Genomic DNA, 20,313 nt, shown 5'->3' on the forward strand with positions numbered 1-20,313 from the left:
TTTTAGATCCCTTTTCAGGTAAGATTAAAAATCACTACTTATAAGTAGTTCTTGGCAAATGCACCACCTGTCATCGGGACTAAAAACGGGTCTGACAACACTGGCTCTAAGGCTCTAGATTGGAGCTTCTACACAGACCAAACATCTTAATACATAAAGAAGAATGAAATATATTCTATTCTTTCCTCATTAGTATCCCTTATGACCCACATATCTCAACAGCTTAGGTATATCTTACACACTCAATCAGTAAAATACACATGTAGTGCGATGGTATATGCAAGATTATGTTAGTATCCAAAATGTGAATGAATGTGCATAAACACATTTAATGAGACAACCAAAGTGTGAATATGCAGTAGTCATTCCTTTATATCTTTCCATGAATTTGCTACTCGTTGTGGCATTGCTAAACACACCCCAAAGGCACCGAGTCCTCCTAACTCATGCTATCTTTGGGAATATAAATAGCACACAACCATCCTACTCATGAAATACCCAAAAAAAACTTTTTTATAATGATTTTTTGATTTTTTACACATGGATTCATTTAGCACACTAAGAACCTCACTGGGACCATTCCCGTGCTGCCAAAACACCTTATCTAGACACAAAAATGCTTATTTTTATGATCTTTGAATTCATATATGAAATATAACTATATTTTATAGTTTTCAAATTCATTCATAGTATTCTACTAGTTATTGATATTTTTCTCTATTTTTTCATGATTTTTCTTATTTTTATCTATTTATTTAATAAAAATTCATAAAAACAACAAGCAGCAAATTTGAAGTGCCAAAATTAAGTACTCATATTCATTTTCCACCCTCTAAAATGTGTTTTAATCCTATTTTATTTACTATAAAATGAATAAACTTACCCAAAAATTGCTTACACTTTGTAATACGAATGAGGTGCCGTGTGGATTTCAAGGTTGCTGACATTTGAGATAGCTACTAACACACTTGGTGACACTCCACAATGCTCTGGTAACATGCCACAAACTACATTTTTCACATAACTCTCACCTCTCCCTCTCTTTCAACCATCCCCCTTTTCTTATAAGAATAGCCATTATGCAAGAGGAAAGGAAGGAGAGAGAAATGTTGTTTGGAGAGGGGAGAGAGAAATACTAAAAAACCAATATTCTTTATTCTTCATATCAAGCCACAAATTTACATCATTGCATAGGGATAGTGAGGGGGCTTCATTTCATCCATCACATGTGAGAAATGATGAGGATGTCACACATAGCAATCATAAAAAATCCAACATGATGGCGTTTTTCATTTTTTGCCTACTTCTTTTCCTTCTTTCTCTCTTCCAGAAAACTAGTCACATAATGAAAAAGCACCCTTTGAGGCCTACCATAAGTGGCCCTTCAAATTGGGTATGCCCATATGGTTTTGGAGTATTTTTTGACCTCCTTGGCTACCATTCCACATTCCCACAAAAATTAAGGTCTTGCAGCCTTAAATTCCACCCCAAGTACGTGGAATTAATGCCCAACTAATGGTAGGATGCTTCTTCATTAATTGTAGACTCAATGTGGTGCTTCACTACGTCTCAAACTTCAAAATGCTTTGTCTCTTGTGCCTTAATCGCTTTGCACCACGAACCACTTTAGAGCCTAAAATTTTTATTTTCACCCCCAAAAACCTTGCGGACTCGTCTAAAATTTTATTTTCCACTTCTAAATCAAGTAGTTGCTTTATAATGCCAAACCTTGTAGCCATTAAATGGGGGGGTCAAACGAACTCCAATCAACGAATAGACACTTGTAACGTGTCCCCTAGTATCATCCAGGACACGTCTTAGCAGTCCATTGGAAGGATGTCTAGAAAGCTCCGCACGGCACTCCCATGGAATGTTACAGGTTTTGCGATCTAGTTCTTCCCGCGTCTGCCACATAGCGGAAGTATCCTGGCCGTTCCCACTTAGGATTGACCAGAATTAGGGTTTTCCTAATGGGTCATTGGCTAACAGCAACTAGCGTCAGACCCGAGCGAACTACTTTACGCAGAAACGCCAGGTCCGAAGCGGATTCACGCTGCACTTGGTTCAAGGAGAATGGCAAACGAGAGGGATGCAAAGCTCAACCTCTCTGCCATAAGGCATAGTCCCATTCTGTTCCCCTAAAACAGTGTAGATCGGGTAAGATGAAACTCTAGGTCATCGTTCTCGTTATTCCTTTTTGATGATGATGATCATTCCGCTGTTCTTCGAGATTTTTGAGAAAAGTTCTCGGCTAACCGGGACCACCCAACCATAGGACGGACCCATGGCCCATCCTCCGCACTTTCCTCGGTTTGTTTTAGTTATGTAATTATCTAACACATTAATTTGACATATACCAATCAGCTCCTTTTAATTAACCTTGTTAAGCACTGGTTCCTTCACGTAATCTTATCACGTGACATAGAAAAACAACATCAAGGAAGTTCTTTTAACATTTCATCATTTTATCTTTGAAATACAAGGAGTTCCGCCCATAGGCTTTTCCATAATCTGCCCGAAGGCTAACAAGTAATCTCCAGAGATCACTATTCCAAGCTTTCGCCCGTCAACTAGTATGCGGGCCTCGAGATCCAATCCCGAGTCACGTTAGCCTCTTGTGCAGAACCCGGAAGGCGAGGGATTTACGGCCAAAGCCCCCCCTGGCACCCAAGTGTCCTCCTGCTCCAAGTAGAACTCAACGGAGAGACCTCTCGCGGCAGGTTCGGTCCACGTTCCCAGTGCGGTCAACAACCCCCTTGGTTAGGGTCAGGCAGGCAGTCGGGGGTAACTGAAGCTGCCTCTCCCTTCAGGCCTTTAACCTGAAGTATAGGTACTTATTTAATTTGTAATTCATAATTCAAACAGATCCCTAAAATCTCTAGCAAGCACAAACATTTCCATTAATCAACCCAGTTTTATGGCAAACTGCTAAGGAAGTGTTCTTTCCTTTTTGAGTGTATCAGCACTCGTTCCCAAGGTGTCTTGTAACTTGGCAAGATCTCTTACATTCCAGTGTAGGGCATACCCAACTTGATTAACCCTAAGGTACCTTAGATATGCTAGTTTCTGGTTTACAACTTTCCTTATTTAGAAGGATACCCAAAAATACGTCTTTTTGCAAGATAACTTGCGTAAGGATCTACCGTCCTTGATGAGGGTTTTTCCCTTTTCTCCTTGTGAATCAATCACAGAATGATTTCATACATGTTGCGCAAGTCCTGCGATGGAATAATCTGTTTAGATTCTTTAAGGTGACGTATGTCAAGCCTAGGGTTTCTTCATTTAGGGACAAATCCTAGTTTCTTATCTTTATGAAAATATTGTCCTTACGGTAAGGAAAGTAGTCAAGTGTTAGGGTATGAATGTTTCTATGTTTAGATTGGTTCGGTTAGCTTGTGGAAGGTAATCTTACTTGTCTTGTCATGGTTTTACTATCCTTGTGACAATTAACTTTCCCAATCAATATAGTTTAATTTGGCATATAGCATAATGCCAAGATGATACAAAGGCAACAATACTCCTTGGGACAAAAGGCCTAGCTGAGAAATTAGTGTATACACACTTATTAGTCCCAAATTCTCAAATAGCAGGGGAAAAGTGTTAATAGAGTGTCATCCAACAATTCCCCATTACATTTTCTTTCCAAATGAGTTCGTATATCTAATTTTTATACTTGTTAATTCCTAACATTTAACTTCTGTTTTCTTTAAAGATGAACTCGTGCCAAATAACAAGAGTTGTCTTGCTAAGATGTGCAACTAGCAAAGATAACTCCCTAGTAATTTTAAGCATTGAAAGAAACCTTTCATGAATTTCACCATTTTACCATGATTCGTTGCGAAAAGAATAAGACTAATGGTGCAAGATATGATTTCTACACTTATAGTAAATGGTTAATCTTGCCTATAATTTTATAATGCTTGATGCAATTTGACGAAAGCTAATTTGTATACATTGTCATTCATAAGCTAACTCCTTCTTTAAAAAAAAAAAAAACTCGAACAAATATATCCTATCTTTAACAATTTTTCTTTGCATGATCGACTTAAAACCGAATTAACACCAAGAAGAAAGACCTGGCTTTGAGGTGAGATATCCACATGGATACCGGGAGATGACCCTCCCGCAGCTACACCTTGGACTTTCTTTGGCGGCATCGTAGTTCGAATGTGAGATAGCCTTTTCCTTTTTCTTCTTGGAATTCCACCGTCTTCTCCTTCCTTATCTTTTACCTTTTTCCCACTCTTCCTCCTTCACTCCCTCTTTTCACTCCCTCTACTTCCCTCCCTATCTTTTATCTCACGGCTATTTCTTCCTTATGGGATACCATACGAAGCCATGATGATGAATTGGATTTTTTTAGGACATGGGAGTGTGTGGACACCGGCTTGTTTGATAAGACTAAGAACACAAAGCTCAACTACGAGAGCACTTGCACAAAAAGATTTGAAAGTGAGTGAAGGAATTAATGCAAGAGAATGGAAGTCTACAAGGTAGCCTAAGGACAAAGTAGGCCTATGGTTGTGACCTGAAAAATCTAAAGAGTTATGAGGAGGGGAAAAGAGCAAGGGCTTAGGGGGGAAATTAAAACCCGGGGGGAGGAATAAGGTCTTTGGAGGGATTAAAACCCGGAGGGAAAAACAAGGCTTAGGGGGGGGATTTAAAACCCCGGGAGGGGGGGGGAGAACAAGGGGCTTAGGGGGGGGATTTAAAACCCCGGGAGGGGGGGAGAACAAGGGGCTTAGGGGGGAATTTAAAACCCCGGGAGGGGGGGGGGAGAACAAGGGGCTTAGGAAGCCCACCTTGGAACCTTCCAAGGGGCTTTCTGGAAGGGCCACGTGGAGGGGGGAAAGGCTTCTGACGGCGTGATGGCCAGGTCGCAGGGCCTGCGAATGCAAGCAGCGTGCTGGGAGGCGGCTGCTGCACCACGGCTCCCCAAGAGGGACTGGCGGTTGTAGATGGCGATGTGGTGGAGACAGATGGAGACTCGTCTTCCTCGTCGGCTCAGAGTTATGGCGGCACGGCCTAGCCTCCATCATCTACAGCGGCCCCTCTCCCCTCGTTTAAATAGTGGAGGGAGGGGCATCTTCTCCTCTTACGTGTTGACACGCATGTCCTCCCTCCCTCCACAGGCTCCACCAAGGAGCTTACAGCTCCTTCTATTTCCCCTCCCCCTCCAGCTCGTCCATCGACTGGAGGGATAAGGGGGAAAATTTTTAATTTTTTTTTTATAAGTCCCAATTATTTACTTAATGCGAAATATTACATTCTCTCCCCCTTAGAGGAATCGAGATGTCCTCATCTCGAGATAAACTGGGGATATTGATGGTTGAGAGTGCCTTCATCTACCCAAGTGGCATCCTCTTCAAGATAATCTTTCCACTGGACAAGGCATTCTTTCAAGGTTCTAGATATTAACTGTCTTCCCCTAACATCTAAGATCCTTTCTAGCCTTAGTTCAAGGACTCCTTGACTAGGCATTACAATTTGTTGGTCATCAAGTACATGATTAGGATTGGGTACATATTTTTTCAATAGGCTGATATGGAATACATTGTGAACCTTTAGGTTCTAAGGGAGTTGGAATCTATAAGCATTGGGTCCTAGGCATTTGAGGATTTTATACGGCCCACAATACCTTGGACTTAGCTTCTTGCATTCTCCTAGGGATAGAGAACTCTTTTTAGGGCGTACTCGAATGAAGACCATGTCTCCTTCTTCGAAGACTCTTTCTTGATGTTTCAAATCTGCATATGCCTTTTGTCTATCCTTGGCTGCTTGTATGTCTTGTCTTATTGACCTTATTTGATCATCCATGTCCTCCAACATTTGTCTTGAAGCTTCAACTCTTAGGGTTGGGTCAAAAAAGTTTAGGGGACTTCGACAATCATGACCATACAATGCCTGGAAAGGGGTCATTTGAATGCTCTGCTGGTAAGAAGCATTGTAGGCAAATTCAACTAATGGCAAGTATTGAATCCACCTCTTCAGCTCTTGATAGCAGTATGCCCTAAGCATATCCTCAATGATTTGATTCACTTGCTCTGTTTGTCCATCCGTTTGGGGATGGTAGGCGGTGCTAAAACAGAGTTGAGTCCCAATGGCTTCAAAGATAGCTCTCCAAAAGTGTGATGTGAAGAGAGAATCTCGATCACTAATGATTCTTTTAGGTAACCCATGTAGCTTGAATATCTCCTTGATAAACAATCTTGCAATGTCAGAGGCTTTATAGTTTGTCTTTACTGGAATCAGGTGTGCAACCTTGGTAAGCATGTCAACCACAACCATAATGGAATTGTATCCTCCTTGGACTTGGGGTAGGCCCACAACAAAATCCATACTGATGGATTTCCATTTCATTTGGGGAATGTCAAGCGGTTGCAGTTTCCCTGGCATCATGACATGTTCGGCCTTGATATGTTGGCAAGACAAACATTCAGTGACATATTTGAGAACGTCACCTTTAAGCCTCTCCCAATGGTAGCTCTTCCTAACTGCATTAAGAGTTTTTGCATAGCCAGGATGTCCGGCGAAAGGAGAATCATGAGCTTCCCATAATATCTTTTGCTTAAGTTACTGGCTTGCTGGTATACACAGCCTTGTTCTGTAGTAGACAAGTCCATTATCAATGGAAAATTCCTGATACTTAGCTTGCAACTTCTGATTCTGCTCCTTGGTAGATATTTCCTTTATCATTGTTTGGTAGGTCAAATCATGGCATGCTTCCTCTCTAGCTAGTTCAAGTATAGGGTTGTTTGGCATAGATACCTTTGTAGCCAGAGATCTGGCCGTTGATGGATTCTGCAAGATTAGGAAATTTAGGAATGCCTTGCGACTGAGTGCATCGGCAACTACATTCTCCTTCCCTGGTCGGTATTTGATTTCAAAATCATATTCCTCCAATACTTCAATCCATCGACGTTGCCTCATGTTGAGCTCGTTCTGGGTAAAAATCCATTTGAGACTCTTATGATCGGTTACTAGAGTAAACTTGTTACCCAACAGGTAGTGTCTCCAAAGCTTTAGAGCATGGATGACAGCTAGTAATTCCAGATCATGCGTGGCATAATTCTTTTCATGACTCTTCAATTTCCTTGAAGAGTATGCTACTGGATGACCTTCCTGCATAAGTACACACCCCAAGGCAAGAATGCTGGCATCAGTTACTACCTCGAACTCCTTATTGAGGTCAGGAAGTTTTAGAATAGGTGCTGATACCAAACTTTGCTTCAATTTGTCGAAGCTATTTTGTTCGGGAGTTGACCATGTAATAGAAGTCTGCTTCTTTAGTAAGTCTGTAAGAGGTGCTGCAATCAAAGCATAGTTTTTGATAAAGACCCTATACCATCCTGTCAAGCCAAGAAAGCTACGTATTTCTTTGACGAATACTGGTATTGGCCATTGAAGCACATCTCTGACTTTGGTTGGGTCTACTGATATTCCTTCTGATGATACTATGAATCCCAGATATTCAATCTGACGCTTGAAGAATGCACACTTCTTCATTTTTGCATACAGCTTATGGGACCTCATTGTCTCAAGGACAATCCGAAGTTGAGGTTCATGATCTTCTTCCTGTTTAGAATAGACTAAAGTTTCATCGAAGAAGACAAGCACGAAATCATCAAGATATGGTCTAAAAATATCCTGCATTAATCTATTGAAAGTGGCAGGTGCATTTGTAAGCCCGAATGGCATAACCAAGAACTCAAAGTGCCCATATCTTGTATTGAAGGCCGTTTTTGAAATATCTTCTTCCTTGATCCTTATCTGATAATAACCTGACCTGAGATCAATCTTGGAGAAGATCTTTGCACCTTGAAGACGATCGAGAAGCTCATCAATTCTAGGAATAGGATACTTGTTCTTGACTATTGATTGATTCAACCCTCGGTAATCAATACATAGTCGAAGTGTCCCATCTTTCTTTTTCTAGAATAGTACTGGAGCTCCCCATGGTGAGTTGCTAGGCCGGATGTAACCCTGATCCAACAGTTGCTTGAGTTGTTCCTTCAACTCAATTGCTTCAGGTATGGACATTCTATAAGGCCTCTTCGTAATTGGTGCAGCTCCAGGCACTAGCCTAATTTCATGATCTACTTCTCTTGGAGGCGGAAGTTCAATCAATTCCCCAGGGAATACGTCAGCGTATTCCTTTAGCCAAGAAGGTCCTTCATGAGACTCTTGCTTTTGATCTAACTTGTTGAGTTTGATCAGGTAAACGGGTAATCCTTTTCTGACTCCTTTTATGATCCGAGAGACTTTGGCTAATTGGATTCTTGGCACTCCTGCCTCACCTTGAGTTGTGAGAAACTCCCTTTCAGAGTTTCGAAAGGAAACTTGACCCTTTCCACAGTGGATGTGGGCGTCATTAGGCTTAAGCCAATCCATCCCAAGTAGACACTCATGGATACCTAAATTCATGACTCTGAATTTGACTGAGGTTTTCTTTCCTCCCAGAAAGAATTCCTCCTTAGCAGTTTTCCTAGTACAAGTTACCTCACGACCGTTTGCCAATTCCACAAGCAGGGTAGGTGCTTCTACTGTGGCTATTCCTAATCTTTTTGCACATGCTCGTGAGATAAAGGAATGTGTACTGCCACAATCAGTCAAGGTTTTGAAACCTTTACCTTGATAGTCCGACGGTGTTTGAATCACCGAGAACTGGCGATTCGGCCCTTTCTTGTGTAAAGTGGCATGGACTGTCGCTCTTTCGAATTCTGCTTCCATAGTCGGATCTTCCTCTTCTTCTTCTTCGCATCTTTGCCTATTGGCAATGCAGGCAGTTCTTCCTATTCCACGGGTGGCGGCTCCTTGACCGCGGCCTGCACCTTGGAAAGGTGTTTGATGATGTCCCCCGTTGAGCTTGGGACATTGCCTCTTGAAGTGACCGAGTTCGTTGCAGTGGAAACATCGGAGGTTTCGACCATTTTGAGTAGGAACAAAGTTGTTGACGTTGTTTGTCCTTGCTTTCTTCCTTTGTCCCTGATTGTGACCTTGAACTCTCTTCACTTGAGGTCTGAATGCTCCTCTGTTCGCGTCACTATAGGACCAAGTTTTGTTACCCCTTGGTCTAGCTTGCACCTCCTGAATTATAGGCGCCGCTCGAATTAGTGCATCCTGCAGATCAGATGGACTCGAGACGGGTATTTAGGAGTGGATTTAAGCTTGCGCAAAATTTGGACACTAGCTGCATCATGTGCATCTGTGGCACATACTTTAAAAGTGACACGAATTTAGAGTAGTATGCGTCCAGAGTGAGTCGTAACTGTTTTAGCTCGTAGAACTCATTCATTTTCAGTGTACGATATGCAGGTGGCAAATATCTCCCCTGCACGGCTTTCTTTAACTTCTCCCAGGTAACGAACCCCTCTGAAGTCCCTTGATCCCTGCACCATTGTTTCCACCAAAGTCTGGCTTGGCCGGTGAGTTTTAACTTGGCGAGCATGGCCTGATTGGTAGGTGCAGTACCAGCTGCTTCAAAGTAATCCTCCATAGATTCAATCCAAATTTTAGCATCAAACTGGACGAATCTGCCTCTCCCGTCAAACTCGGGTGGCTTTATCTGCTTGAGGAGGAACTTCTTCTCCTGGGTCACAGCAGTACTTGATGTAGGGGGCGAATTTGGAACCTGTACCTGGGGTTGTGCCTGGATAAAAGTTTTCTTAATGTTATTATATGATAATTGACGTTAGCTTATCTTTAGTTCAGCTATCTCGTAAATAATGAAGCTAATTAACTTTTTATCAACTTTGATGCACAGCCAGATATTGATAAAAGAAATCTTTATTTATATTTACATGGGCGTAACCTTATACAACGTCTTGTGTGATGATAATCCAATCATTACATTCAGTTTGGGGAGAACAATGTTGTATTGCATTTGTCTACAGGGATTGTGTAATAGTAGGGTTTTGGATCATGGATCTTTAGGAATCGATAATTCATTGGAAGTTCGGGATACCCTTTTCGTTGGAATCCATACTTCTCATGGCGGCCCAACACTTTAATCCTGTCGGCTGGGATTACACGGGTTACTTCCTCATGTACATATGAGTTCATTTCAACCCTCCGACCTTGAATATGTAAAGTCGAATTTACGTGAGCTTCCACAAAAATGAACAGCTTTACGACTTTCAAGTCTTCCAACCACTTGATCCTCTTTAGGTTGGTCTGTAGATAAGCGAACCGGTGGGCAGCTATGTAGTAGATTCCTAAAGACCCCGTCCATCTTCGTTCAATGTATAAAGGTGATGGATTATAAATCTGCTCCAGGATGTTTATCGTCCCAATTCTTTGTCTATAAAGCGGAGAATGCATTGCAGTCATAAACATGACCCGAAACACCAAAAACTTGTTCCACGCTTCATAGTTCTGCAAGACAGTATTGAAGATGAGGAAATGTTTGGACAGCAACAAGTTCTTTACTTCATTTTATGGAGCTCTCATAAAAACAATTCTGTTTGTTGGTTTGCTCTGATACCAACTGTAACGTGTCCCCTAGTATCATCCAGGACACGTCTTAGCAGTCCATTGGAAGGATGTCTAGAAAGCTCCGCCCGGCACTCCCATGGAATGTTACGGGTTTTGAGATCTAGTTCTTCCCGCGTCTGCCACGTAGCGGAAGTATCCTGGCCGTTCCCACTTAGGATCGACCGGAATTAGGGTTTTCCTAATGGGTCATTGGCTAACAGCAACTAGCGTCAGACCCGAGCGAACTACTTTATGTAGAAACGCCAGGTCCGAAGCGAATTCACGCTGCACTTGGTTCAAGGAGAATGGGAAACGAGAGGGATGCAAAGCTCAACCTCTCTGCCATTAGGCATAGTCCCATTCCGTTCCCCTAAAACAACGTAGATCGGGTAAGACGTAACTCTAGGTCATCGTTCTCGTTATTCCTTTTTGATGATGATGATCATTTCGCTCTTCTTCGAGATTTTTGAGAAAAGTTCCCGGCTAACCGGGACCACCCAACCGTAGGACGGACCCATGGCCCATCCTCCGGACTTTCCTCGGTTTGTTTTAGTTATGTAATTATCTAACCCATTAATTTGACATATAACAATCAGCTTCTTTTAATTAACCTTGTTAAGCACTGGTTCCTTCACGTAATCTTATCACGTGACATAGAAAAACAACATCAAGCAAGTTCTTTTAACATTTCATCATTTTATCTTTGAAATACAAGGAGTTCCGCCCATAGGCTTTTCCATAATCTGCCCGAAGGCTAACAAGTAATCTCCAGGGATCACTATTCCAAGCTTTCGCCCTCAACTAGTATGCGGGCCTCGAGATCCAATCCCGAGTCACGTTAGCCTCTTGTGCAGGACCCGGACGGTGAGGGATTTACGGCCAGAGCCCCCCCTAGCACCCAAGCGTCCTCCTGCTCCAAGTAGAACTCAACGGAGAGACCTCGCGAAGGGTTCGGTCCACGTTCCCGGCGCGGTCAACAACACCCTTGGTTAGGGTCAGGCAGGCAGTCGGGGGTAACTGAAGCTGCCTCTCCCTTCAGGCCTTTAACCTGAAGTATAGGTACTTATTTAATTTGTAATTCATAATTCAAACAGAGCCCTAAAATCTCTAGCAAGCACAAACATTTCCATTAATCAACCCAGTTGTATGGCAAACTGCTAAGGAAGTGTTCTTTCCTTTTTGAGTGTATCAGCACTCGTTCCCAAGGTGTCTTGTAACTTGGCAAGATCTCTTACATTTCAGTGTAGGGCATACCCAACTTGGTTAACCCTAAGGTACCTTAGATATGCTAGTTTCTGGTTTACAACTTTCCTTATTTAGAAGGATACCCAAAAATACGTCTTTTTGCAAGATAACTTGCGTAAGGATCTGCCGTCCTTGATGAGGGTTTTTCCCTTTTCTCCTTGTGAATCAATCACAAAATGATTTCATACATGTTGCGCAAGTCCTGCGATGGAATAATCTGTTTAGATTCTTTAAGCTGACGTATGTCAGGCCTAGGGTTTCTTCATTTAGGGACAAACCCTAGTTTCTTATCTTTATGAAATTATTGTCCTTACGGTAAGGAAAGTAGTCAAGTGTTAGGGTATGAATGTTTCTATGTTTAGATTGGTTCGGTTAGCTTGTGGAAGGTAATCTTACTTGTCTTGTCATGGTTTTACTATCCTTGTGACAATTAACTTTCCCAATCAATATAGTTTAATTTGGCATATAGCATAATGCCAAGATGATACAAAGGCGACAATACTCCTTGGGACAAAAGGCCTAGCTGAGAAATTAGTGTATACACACTTTATTAGTCCCAAATTCTCAAATAGCAGGGGAAAAGTGTTAATAGAGTGTCATCCAGCAATTCCCCATTACATTTTCTTTCCAAATGAGTTCGTATATCTAATTTTTATACTTGTTAATTCCTAACATTTAACTTCCGTTTTCTTTAAAGATGAACTCGTGCCAAATAACAAGAGTTGTCTTGCTAAGATGTGCAACTAGCAAAGATAATTCCCTAGTAATTTTAAGCATTGAAAGAAACCTTTCATGAATTTAGCCATTTTACCATGATTCGTTGCGAAAAGAATAAGACTAATGGTGCAAGATATGATTTCTACACTTATAGTAAATGGTTAATCTTGCCTATAATTTTATAATGCTTGATGCAATTTGACGAAAGCTAATTTGTATACATTGTCATTCATAAGCTAACTCCTTCTTTTAAAAAGAAAAAAAACTCGAACAAATATATCCTATCTTTAACAATTTTTCTTTGCATGATCGACTTAAAACCAAATTAACACCAAGAAGAAAGACCTGGCTTTGAGGTGAGATATCCACATGGATACCGGGAGATGACCCTCCCGCAGCTACACCTTGGACTTTCTTTGGCGGCATCGTAGTTCGAATGTGAGATAGCCTTTTCCTTTTTCTTCTTGGAATTCCACCGTCTTCTCCTTCCTTATCTTTTACCTTTTTCCCACTCTTCCTCCTTCACTCCCTCTTTTCACTCCCTCTACTTCCCTCCCTATCTTTTATCTCATGGCTATTTCTTCCTTACGGGATACCATACGAAGCCATGATGATGAATTGGATTTTTTTAGGACATGGGAGTGTGTGGATGCCAGCTTGTTTGATAAGACTAAGAACACAAAGCTCAACTACGAGAGCACTTGCACAAAAAGATTTGAAAGTGAGTGAAGCAATTAATGCAAGAGAATGGAAGTCTGCAAGGTAGCCTAAGGACAAAGTAGGCCTATGGTTGTGACCTGAAAAATCTAAAGAGCTATGAGGAGGGGAAAAGAGCAAGGGCTTAGGGGGGAAATTAAAACCCGGGGGGAGGAATAAGGGCTTTGGCGGTGTCGTGATGCTGTGCATCCGAGCCGTATACACCTCCATTTTTGTTGTGCATTTGTGTTAATTTCCGCGTGTGATTTATTGTTTGTGTGATGCATTTTAATAATCCGCATCCAATGTACATATTCCCTTAGTGCATGCGCATGATTTTGTTTGGATGCATGATGTGTCACCATTGCTCCTTTCTCACTGAAATCCTCATGAGAGATTGATAATATATAACCTGTCAAAGGCTGTCATAGTGGTTGATCAGGTTGTGAGGAGGATGAATTCCGTCAATAGGACTGAAATGCTGATTGCAAAGAGAGGTCAGACATCAGATGTTGCGGTAAATCACTACGTCAGAAGCAAGGAGATGAACAGAGGAACATGAACAAAAATTAATGCCCTTATTACGAGATTAAGTGGATGATGATGCTGTGTCATAGTGGTGGGGTAAAAAGGAAGGTCGCTTGCCTAATTCTAACATGTGAATAAGAGAAAGAAAAACTAAAGATAGAGGAGAAAAGGAAGGGAAAAAGGAGACTAATTGGGGAAAAGAGTATTTTTGAATGGCAAAAAGGGAGGGAAAAAGACTGGTTGTCACGGGATGGAAGAAACAAGAGGAGAAGCTATGACGGGCACGGGGGATCTTCTTCCTTCCAGCTTGAAATCGAGGTCACTAGTTTATTTTCCGCTATCCTGGGTGTTGCATAATCTACTATGTTCATGGGCTTTGCAGCACTCCCGTAAGACTCTGTGGCACTGAGTTCTCGTATCCTTCACCCTTGCACGAACTCTTTGACATTCTGGTGAACCCGACGTGAAAGTGCTGCGTCATCAGCAAGATGGGAGACTCGCAAGAAGAGATGTCAGATGATAATGTCATGAAGAACCTGTTTCAGTCATTTACTATGTATATGCAGCAGCAAGTTCATGCCAAACGAGACAGTGATGCTATGGATGCTTTGAAAGCTGTCCAACAGGAGATGAAGCAGTTTAATGGTCAGCAAGTGTCAACTTACCTGCATTTGTATGAAGAAAAGATGAAGTTTTTTGGTGTTTCTCAAGATGTTTGGAGCCGCTACTTCTTGCGGATCGTGGTGCGCGCTCTTGAAGGGCGAATTGCAGAAATTCAAGAGGCACATGCAGGTTGGGCTGAATTTAAAAAGGCATTAAAAGATGAATATTTCCTGGAAGATACAGGTCTTATGAATCGCAGGAATTTTTTAACATGGGTGTCTATGCCTAATAAGGGACTTTCTGTTACTGCTCTTTTGCGAGAGTTTGAAAGCCGTTATGATCAGTTGGATGGGACTGAACAACAAGCTTTGGAGATGCAGAAAGTGGAGTTGTTTTTGCAAGCTGCAGATGCTGATTTGCAGGAAAAGTTGGATGATCTTTTGGAAGATCAAGCTACTGATTCAGGTTTAAAGACTGAGTGGAGACATGTTATTGATGCTGTGAATGCCCTTGTCAAGAAGCAGCGCAGGAGAGTCAGATTGCATCGTAATACAGGATTAGTTCCTGAAAAATCCTTGGAGACTTCTTCTTCTACCCCTGCTGCTTCTTTGCCTAAGCCTACTCCTCCTGTTGTAAATCCACCAGTTCCTGCTGCTCCAGTGCCCTTATCTGTAGATGATGTTATTAAAGGCTTGGCGGATTTGACAATTGAAGCAGTCAAAGCTGAAGTTGGTAAGTTAAAGGAGCAACTTATGTCAGTACCTGCTGTAGCACCTGCTCCAGTGACTGCTTTTCCAGCTGGTCAAAGAAAAGGGCGTCGATGTATTTGGTGTGATAGTACAGAGCACCAACACTGCAGAGATTGTGATGCTTTTCAGGAAGCACGTAGGAAGAATGTAGTGTTCTGGGGACAAGATGGGAAGATATGGCTGACAGAGACTGGCGCTCCTCTTGACACGAACTTTGGTAAGGGAGGTATGAAGAAGCTTGTTGATGATATGGCTGCGCGATCAGCTTATGTGAGTGTTAGAGGAGATGCTTCAGCTTTTGGAGTCCAGCTTGAGCAGAAATCTGATGGAGACTCTGCTTTATGGTCTTCTGCCTTGGAGATAGCGAGAAGAGGAAAAGTTCAAACTTCTACTATGACTTGTGTGGGCTCTAGCATCCGAGGAGAGACCGGATGGGATTCTCCTATTGACAGGTATTCTATTTTTGCTTATATGGCTAAAATGCAGGGATTAGATGCCATGGTTGAGGAAAAGAGAAGAAGAGATGAGGAGGGTCCTAGCTCCTCCAAAAAGACTAGAGGGGGTGACTTTGTTTCACCACCTATTTCAGCTCCACCTATGTCAAATTCTCCAACCCAAACAGGTTCCGATCAACCAATGGGAGACAAGCAGAAAGAAAAGAAGCAAACAAGAAAAGAGCCAGGATTCAAGCTCTTGTCAGACCTTGATATGCAAACGGATATGAGTAAGATTTTTCATGAAAGAATTTTGAATAGTGAAGTCACTTTTACTGTTGGAGAGGCTCTTGGGATAGCTAGAAGAGAAATACAGGATCAGATGCAGGATCTTTTGCGGAGGAAACGACATGCAATGGAAGGACTTGCTTTACAGGGATTGTGGCATGGAGCTCTTGGAGAAGAGCATGATGATGCAGTGATGGTTGAGAATGATTCTGTTAATCCGCAATTGGAGAAAATAGTGCAACCTATGCAGTATGAAGATGATGAGTCCCCTATTCTCATTCCTCGTAGCCATTTTTCACGAAGTCATTGGGCTAGAGCAACCACTGAGACAGTGGTAAGGATTGGAGAGAAACAAATTCCCTTGATTGCTTTAGTTGATCATGGTTCTGAAATTAATCTTATTGCTCGAGGTGTTTATGAGAGTGGCAAGTGGCCTATGGATGCAGAGCATGGCTGGCGCATGAGAGCCGCCAATAATACTTCTGGTGATATGTATGCTGCTTGTCCGAGTATCAGAATTTCCATTGGTAATGTTGAGGAGGATTATCATTGCTTTGTTCAGGATTCATGCTCCTATCCGATTATTCTTGGACAGCCTTTCATTACAGAAGCAAGAATGGAAACAAAAGTGATGGATGACGGATCAGCTTATGCGCGGATACGCAGTAAAGATGGTATGTGAGCTGTTCAGTTTATGACTGTTGGGGTAAATCATCCGAGAAACAGGGACTCCTTGCGTGAGGCACCACTACCTACGAAGGAGTTGGATTTTCATTAGGTACCGCTGTCTTGCGAGACGCCAGTGGTACGGAGCGGAGAAAAGAGGAGATCTCGCCTCCTGGCAGTCAGTCTTTCTCTAATAACTTTGTTGGATTTACTTCAGATAGTTCGGTAAGTTATCAGAAAATTTCAGATTTGCCTAGAGCTGCCAGGCAGTACATTGGTCGAAAGGAGAAAGAGTTGAAGAATGCAGGTATTTTGCAAGCAGAAGAGCATGTGGATGGATTGTATGAAGGAATGTCTTATGCAGATACATTGTTTGAGATGAGAGCAATGCTGAAAACTGATGTATGCAAGGGTTCAAAGATCATACCTGTGCAAACCTTGGATATGTTTCAGGATTTATGCTGCAAACAGAGTTAGAGGCTGAGAAAACTCAGCAAACTGAATTTATGGCTGATCTTGATCAGCTAATAGAAGTGCAGAGGGCTGAATCCATTCAGCCAACAGAGTTGAATGCAGAAAAATTTCTACATACAGAGTTTCAGGATGCGTCTATGCAGTCCATTGAGTCGAGGGCTGAATTCATTCAGCCAATAGAGTTGAATGCAGAAAAATTTCTGCATACAGAGTTTCAGGCTGCACCCATGCAGTTCATAGAGCTAAAGGCTGAAATTTTTCAGCCAACAGAGTTGACAGATGCTGAAAATTTGCAGAAATTGCAGCAAAGGAAAGAATGCTTGAATGATGCCAAGGTTGACACGAAGTATAAAACAATTGATAAGAAGGTTAAGCCGGTTGCAGGCCCGCTTCCTTCTGATAGTGATGAGCAGATTGAAAAAGCTATGAAGCAACCTATGTTGAGGGATCCTGCAAATATTGGACATAAGTTTACAGCTGAAACTCTTGCAGAATTGAAGATTGGAAATGAGGATTTTTTGCTTCCAGTGGAAAAAGAATGTTTTAGAGAGATGCTTGGACGTCATGGTAAGGCATTTGCTTTCTTTCCACATGAAATTGGCTACATTAGTCCCGAATTGGTTGCACCTATGGTCATCTTCACTGTTCCTCATGTACCATGGAATATACGTCCTATACCTGTGCCTAAAGCACACTTGCCAAAGCTGATAGAGTTGCTGAATGAGAAGATTAAAATGGGGATTTTGGAGCCCTCTTCTGCACCCTATTCTAACAGGTGGTTTACTGTTCCAAAGAAGAATGGTACTTTGAGATTCATTCAGGATATGCAGCCCATGAACAAAGTGACAATCAGGAATGTGGGTACAGGTCCAGTTGTGGATGAATTTGCTGAGGCTTTTGCAGGACGAGCCATCTATTCACTAGGTGACTTGTATTCAGGTTATGATCAGTTTCAGCTTGCCTTGGAAAGCAGGGATATTACTACTATGCGGACACCTATTGGTCTTGTGAGGATGTGTACCTTGCCTCAAGGTGCTACAAACTCAGTTGCTCATATGATGAATGCTATGCATAGAGTTCTTCGAGACTATATTCCGCAGTATACCATGCCTTTTCTAGATGATGTGCCTATTAAGGGTTGTGCAGAAGAAGAAAAGAATGAAAGTCTTGATTTGTGTGGATGTAGACAGTTTGTGGCTGATCACTTGAATGCTTGTGAGCAAATATTGACACGATTAGAGGAGGTAAATTTGACACTTTCAGGGCTGAAATCTGTCTTTGCTGTTAATGAAGTCATCATAGTTGGGCATATGGTTGGATATTATGGCAGAAAGCCTTCTCCTGCAAAGGTGGATGCCATAAACAGGATTGCAGAGTATTGCTCGACTACTTCAGAGGTGCGGAGATTTGTGGGAGCTTGTGTATTTTACATGATTTGGATTCCTCATTTTGCTCATATTGCAGATGTTCTCTATCAGCTGCTTCGAAAGGGGCAGAAATTTCATTGGGATGAGAAGCATTCAAAAGCCATGCGTAAGCTTAAGAAGCTGTTGCAATCAGCTCCTACTCTACGCAAGGCGGATTATCAGTGTGGACGGCCGATCATGTTGACAGTTGATACTAGCCCTATTGGCATAGGTTGGGCTGTGGGACAAGATGATGCTGATGGAAATAGGTATGCTATCCGCTTTGGAGCTAAAGTTCTTAATGAGCGACAAAGGAGATATCCGCAGATCAAAAGAGAGTTGTGGGGAGTAGTCACTGCACTGAAGTGTGATAAAGGGTATTTCATTGGAGCTTCAGTTATTGTGGAAACAGATTGTTTGCCTTTGCTTGGCATGATTACTAGTTGCTCGACTCCAGATATAGCGATGCTTCGATGGATTGCCTATATCAAATCATTGAATCCAGAATTTCGACACATAGCAGGGAAATATAATCCAGTTGCTGACATGCTTTCTAGAGCGAGATATGATGATGAGGAGTCAATGCTTGCAGAAGATGATGAGACAGAGTTTGCTACTTCTGTCCTTACTCATGATTGTCATGTATCTACTGTTGAAGCTTTTATTGAAGAGCTTTATGTTGATGAGTGGCTGCAAATTGGACAGTATCTAAGTTCATTGACTCGAAGAGCTAATTGGACAGATGATGAGTTCAAGAAAATCAGAAGGAAGGCTTATGGGTATTTCTTGAAGGATGGTTTACTTTGGAAGCATCCAAGAAAGAGAGGAGGTTTGCCCTTGAGAGTAGTTTGTGATGAAGCCATGCAAATACAGATTATGCGAGAGTTTCATGAGAGCTCATGGGCAGGACATAGAGGTGTGTGGGCTACCTATGAGAAAATCAAAGAAAGGTACTGGTGGAAAGGGATGTATAAAGATGTTTCTCACTTTGTGGAGACTTGCAGGGATTGCCAGCTTTACTCTATAGTGCGACATCGTGATGAGTTGCATCCGACTTATCCACTATGTATGCATTACAAGTGGGTAGTAGACTTGGTTACTTTGCCAGTGGGACTTTGGCAGATGAGATATCTTGTCTTGGCTAGGGAGGATCTTACAAACTATGTTGAAGGTAGACCATTGCGGACGAAGACTACCACTACAGTATGTAAATTCTTGTTGGAAGAAATATTTTGCAGGTATGGATGTATAGGCAAGATTACAGCTGATCGTGGAGAGCTAGATGCTGATGAAGCTAGAGAATTCTTCTCACGGCTTGGGATTAAATTGGCTCTTACTACTGCCTACAATCCAGAGGGAAATGGCAAAAGTGAAAGAGGACATCCGCCTATAGTTAAAGCATTGGCAAAAGCTTGTAGAGGTCGGATTGGAGATTGGCCAAGATTGCTACCTTTTGCATTGTGGGCTGATCGCTCTACACATAGTGTGACTACTGGATACATGCCTGCGGAGTTGATGTATGGGCAAAAACCTGTCATGCCTACTGAAATTTGTGCTCTCACTTGGAGTGTTCTTCCTTGGCATGAGAATTTATCAAGGGAAGAGTTGTTAGCCCTTCGGATTCGTCAACTAGAGAGAAGGACGGAAGATGTGCAGCTAGCTGTTGACCGTTTGAAGGCAGCCCGTCTCAGAAATAAGGACAGGTTTGATTTAAGGCATCGCTTGAGGCCTAGAGTCATAAAAGAAGGGGATTGGGTTCTAGTCTACGACAGTAGTCTAGAAAATCAGCATAGTAGCATGAGAAAAATGGTTCAAAGATGGTTTGGACCGTATGAAGTGAAAAAGGTTTTTCACAATGGTACTTATGAGCTGGCTGAATTAGATGGAACATTATTGAGGGTGCCTATTGCTGGAAAACGAGTCAAGATTTTTAAGAGAAGAGAAGAAGAAGAATATGAACTTGAAGCATTGACAGAACAAGAGCAGGTAGATGAAAGACATGCAGAAGAAACAGAAGACATAGAAGATGGAGCC

The sequence above is a fragment of the Lygodium microphyllum genome, chromosome 26 (genome assembly GCF_053477565.2).
Source record: "Lygodium microphyllum isolate KBCC chromosome 26, Lygodium_microphyllum_v1.1.10, whole genome shotgun sequence".
Lineage (NCBI taxonomy): Eukaryota > Viridiplantae > Streptophyta > Polypodiopsida > Schizaeales > Lygodiaceae > Lygodium > Lygodium microphyllum.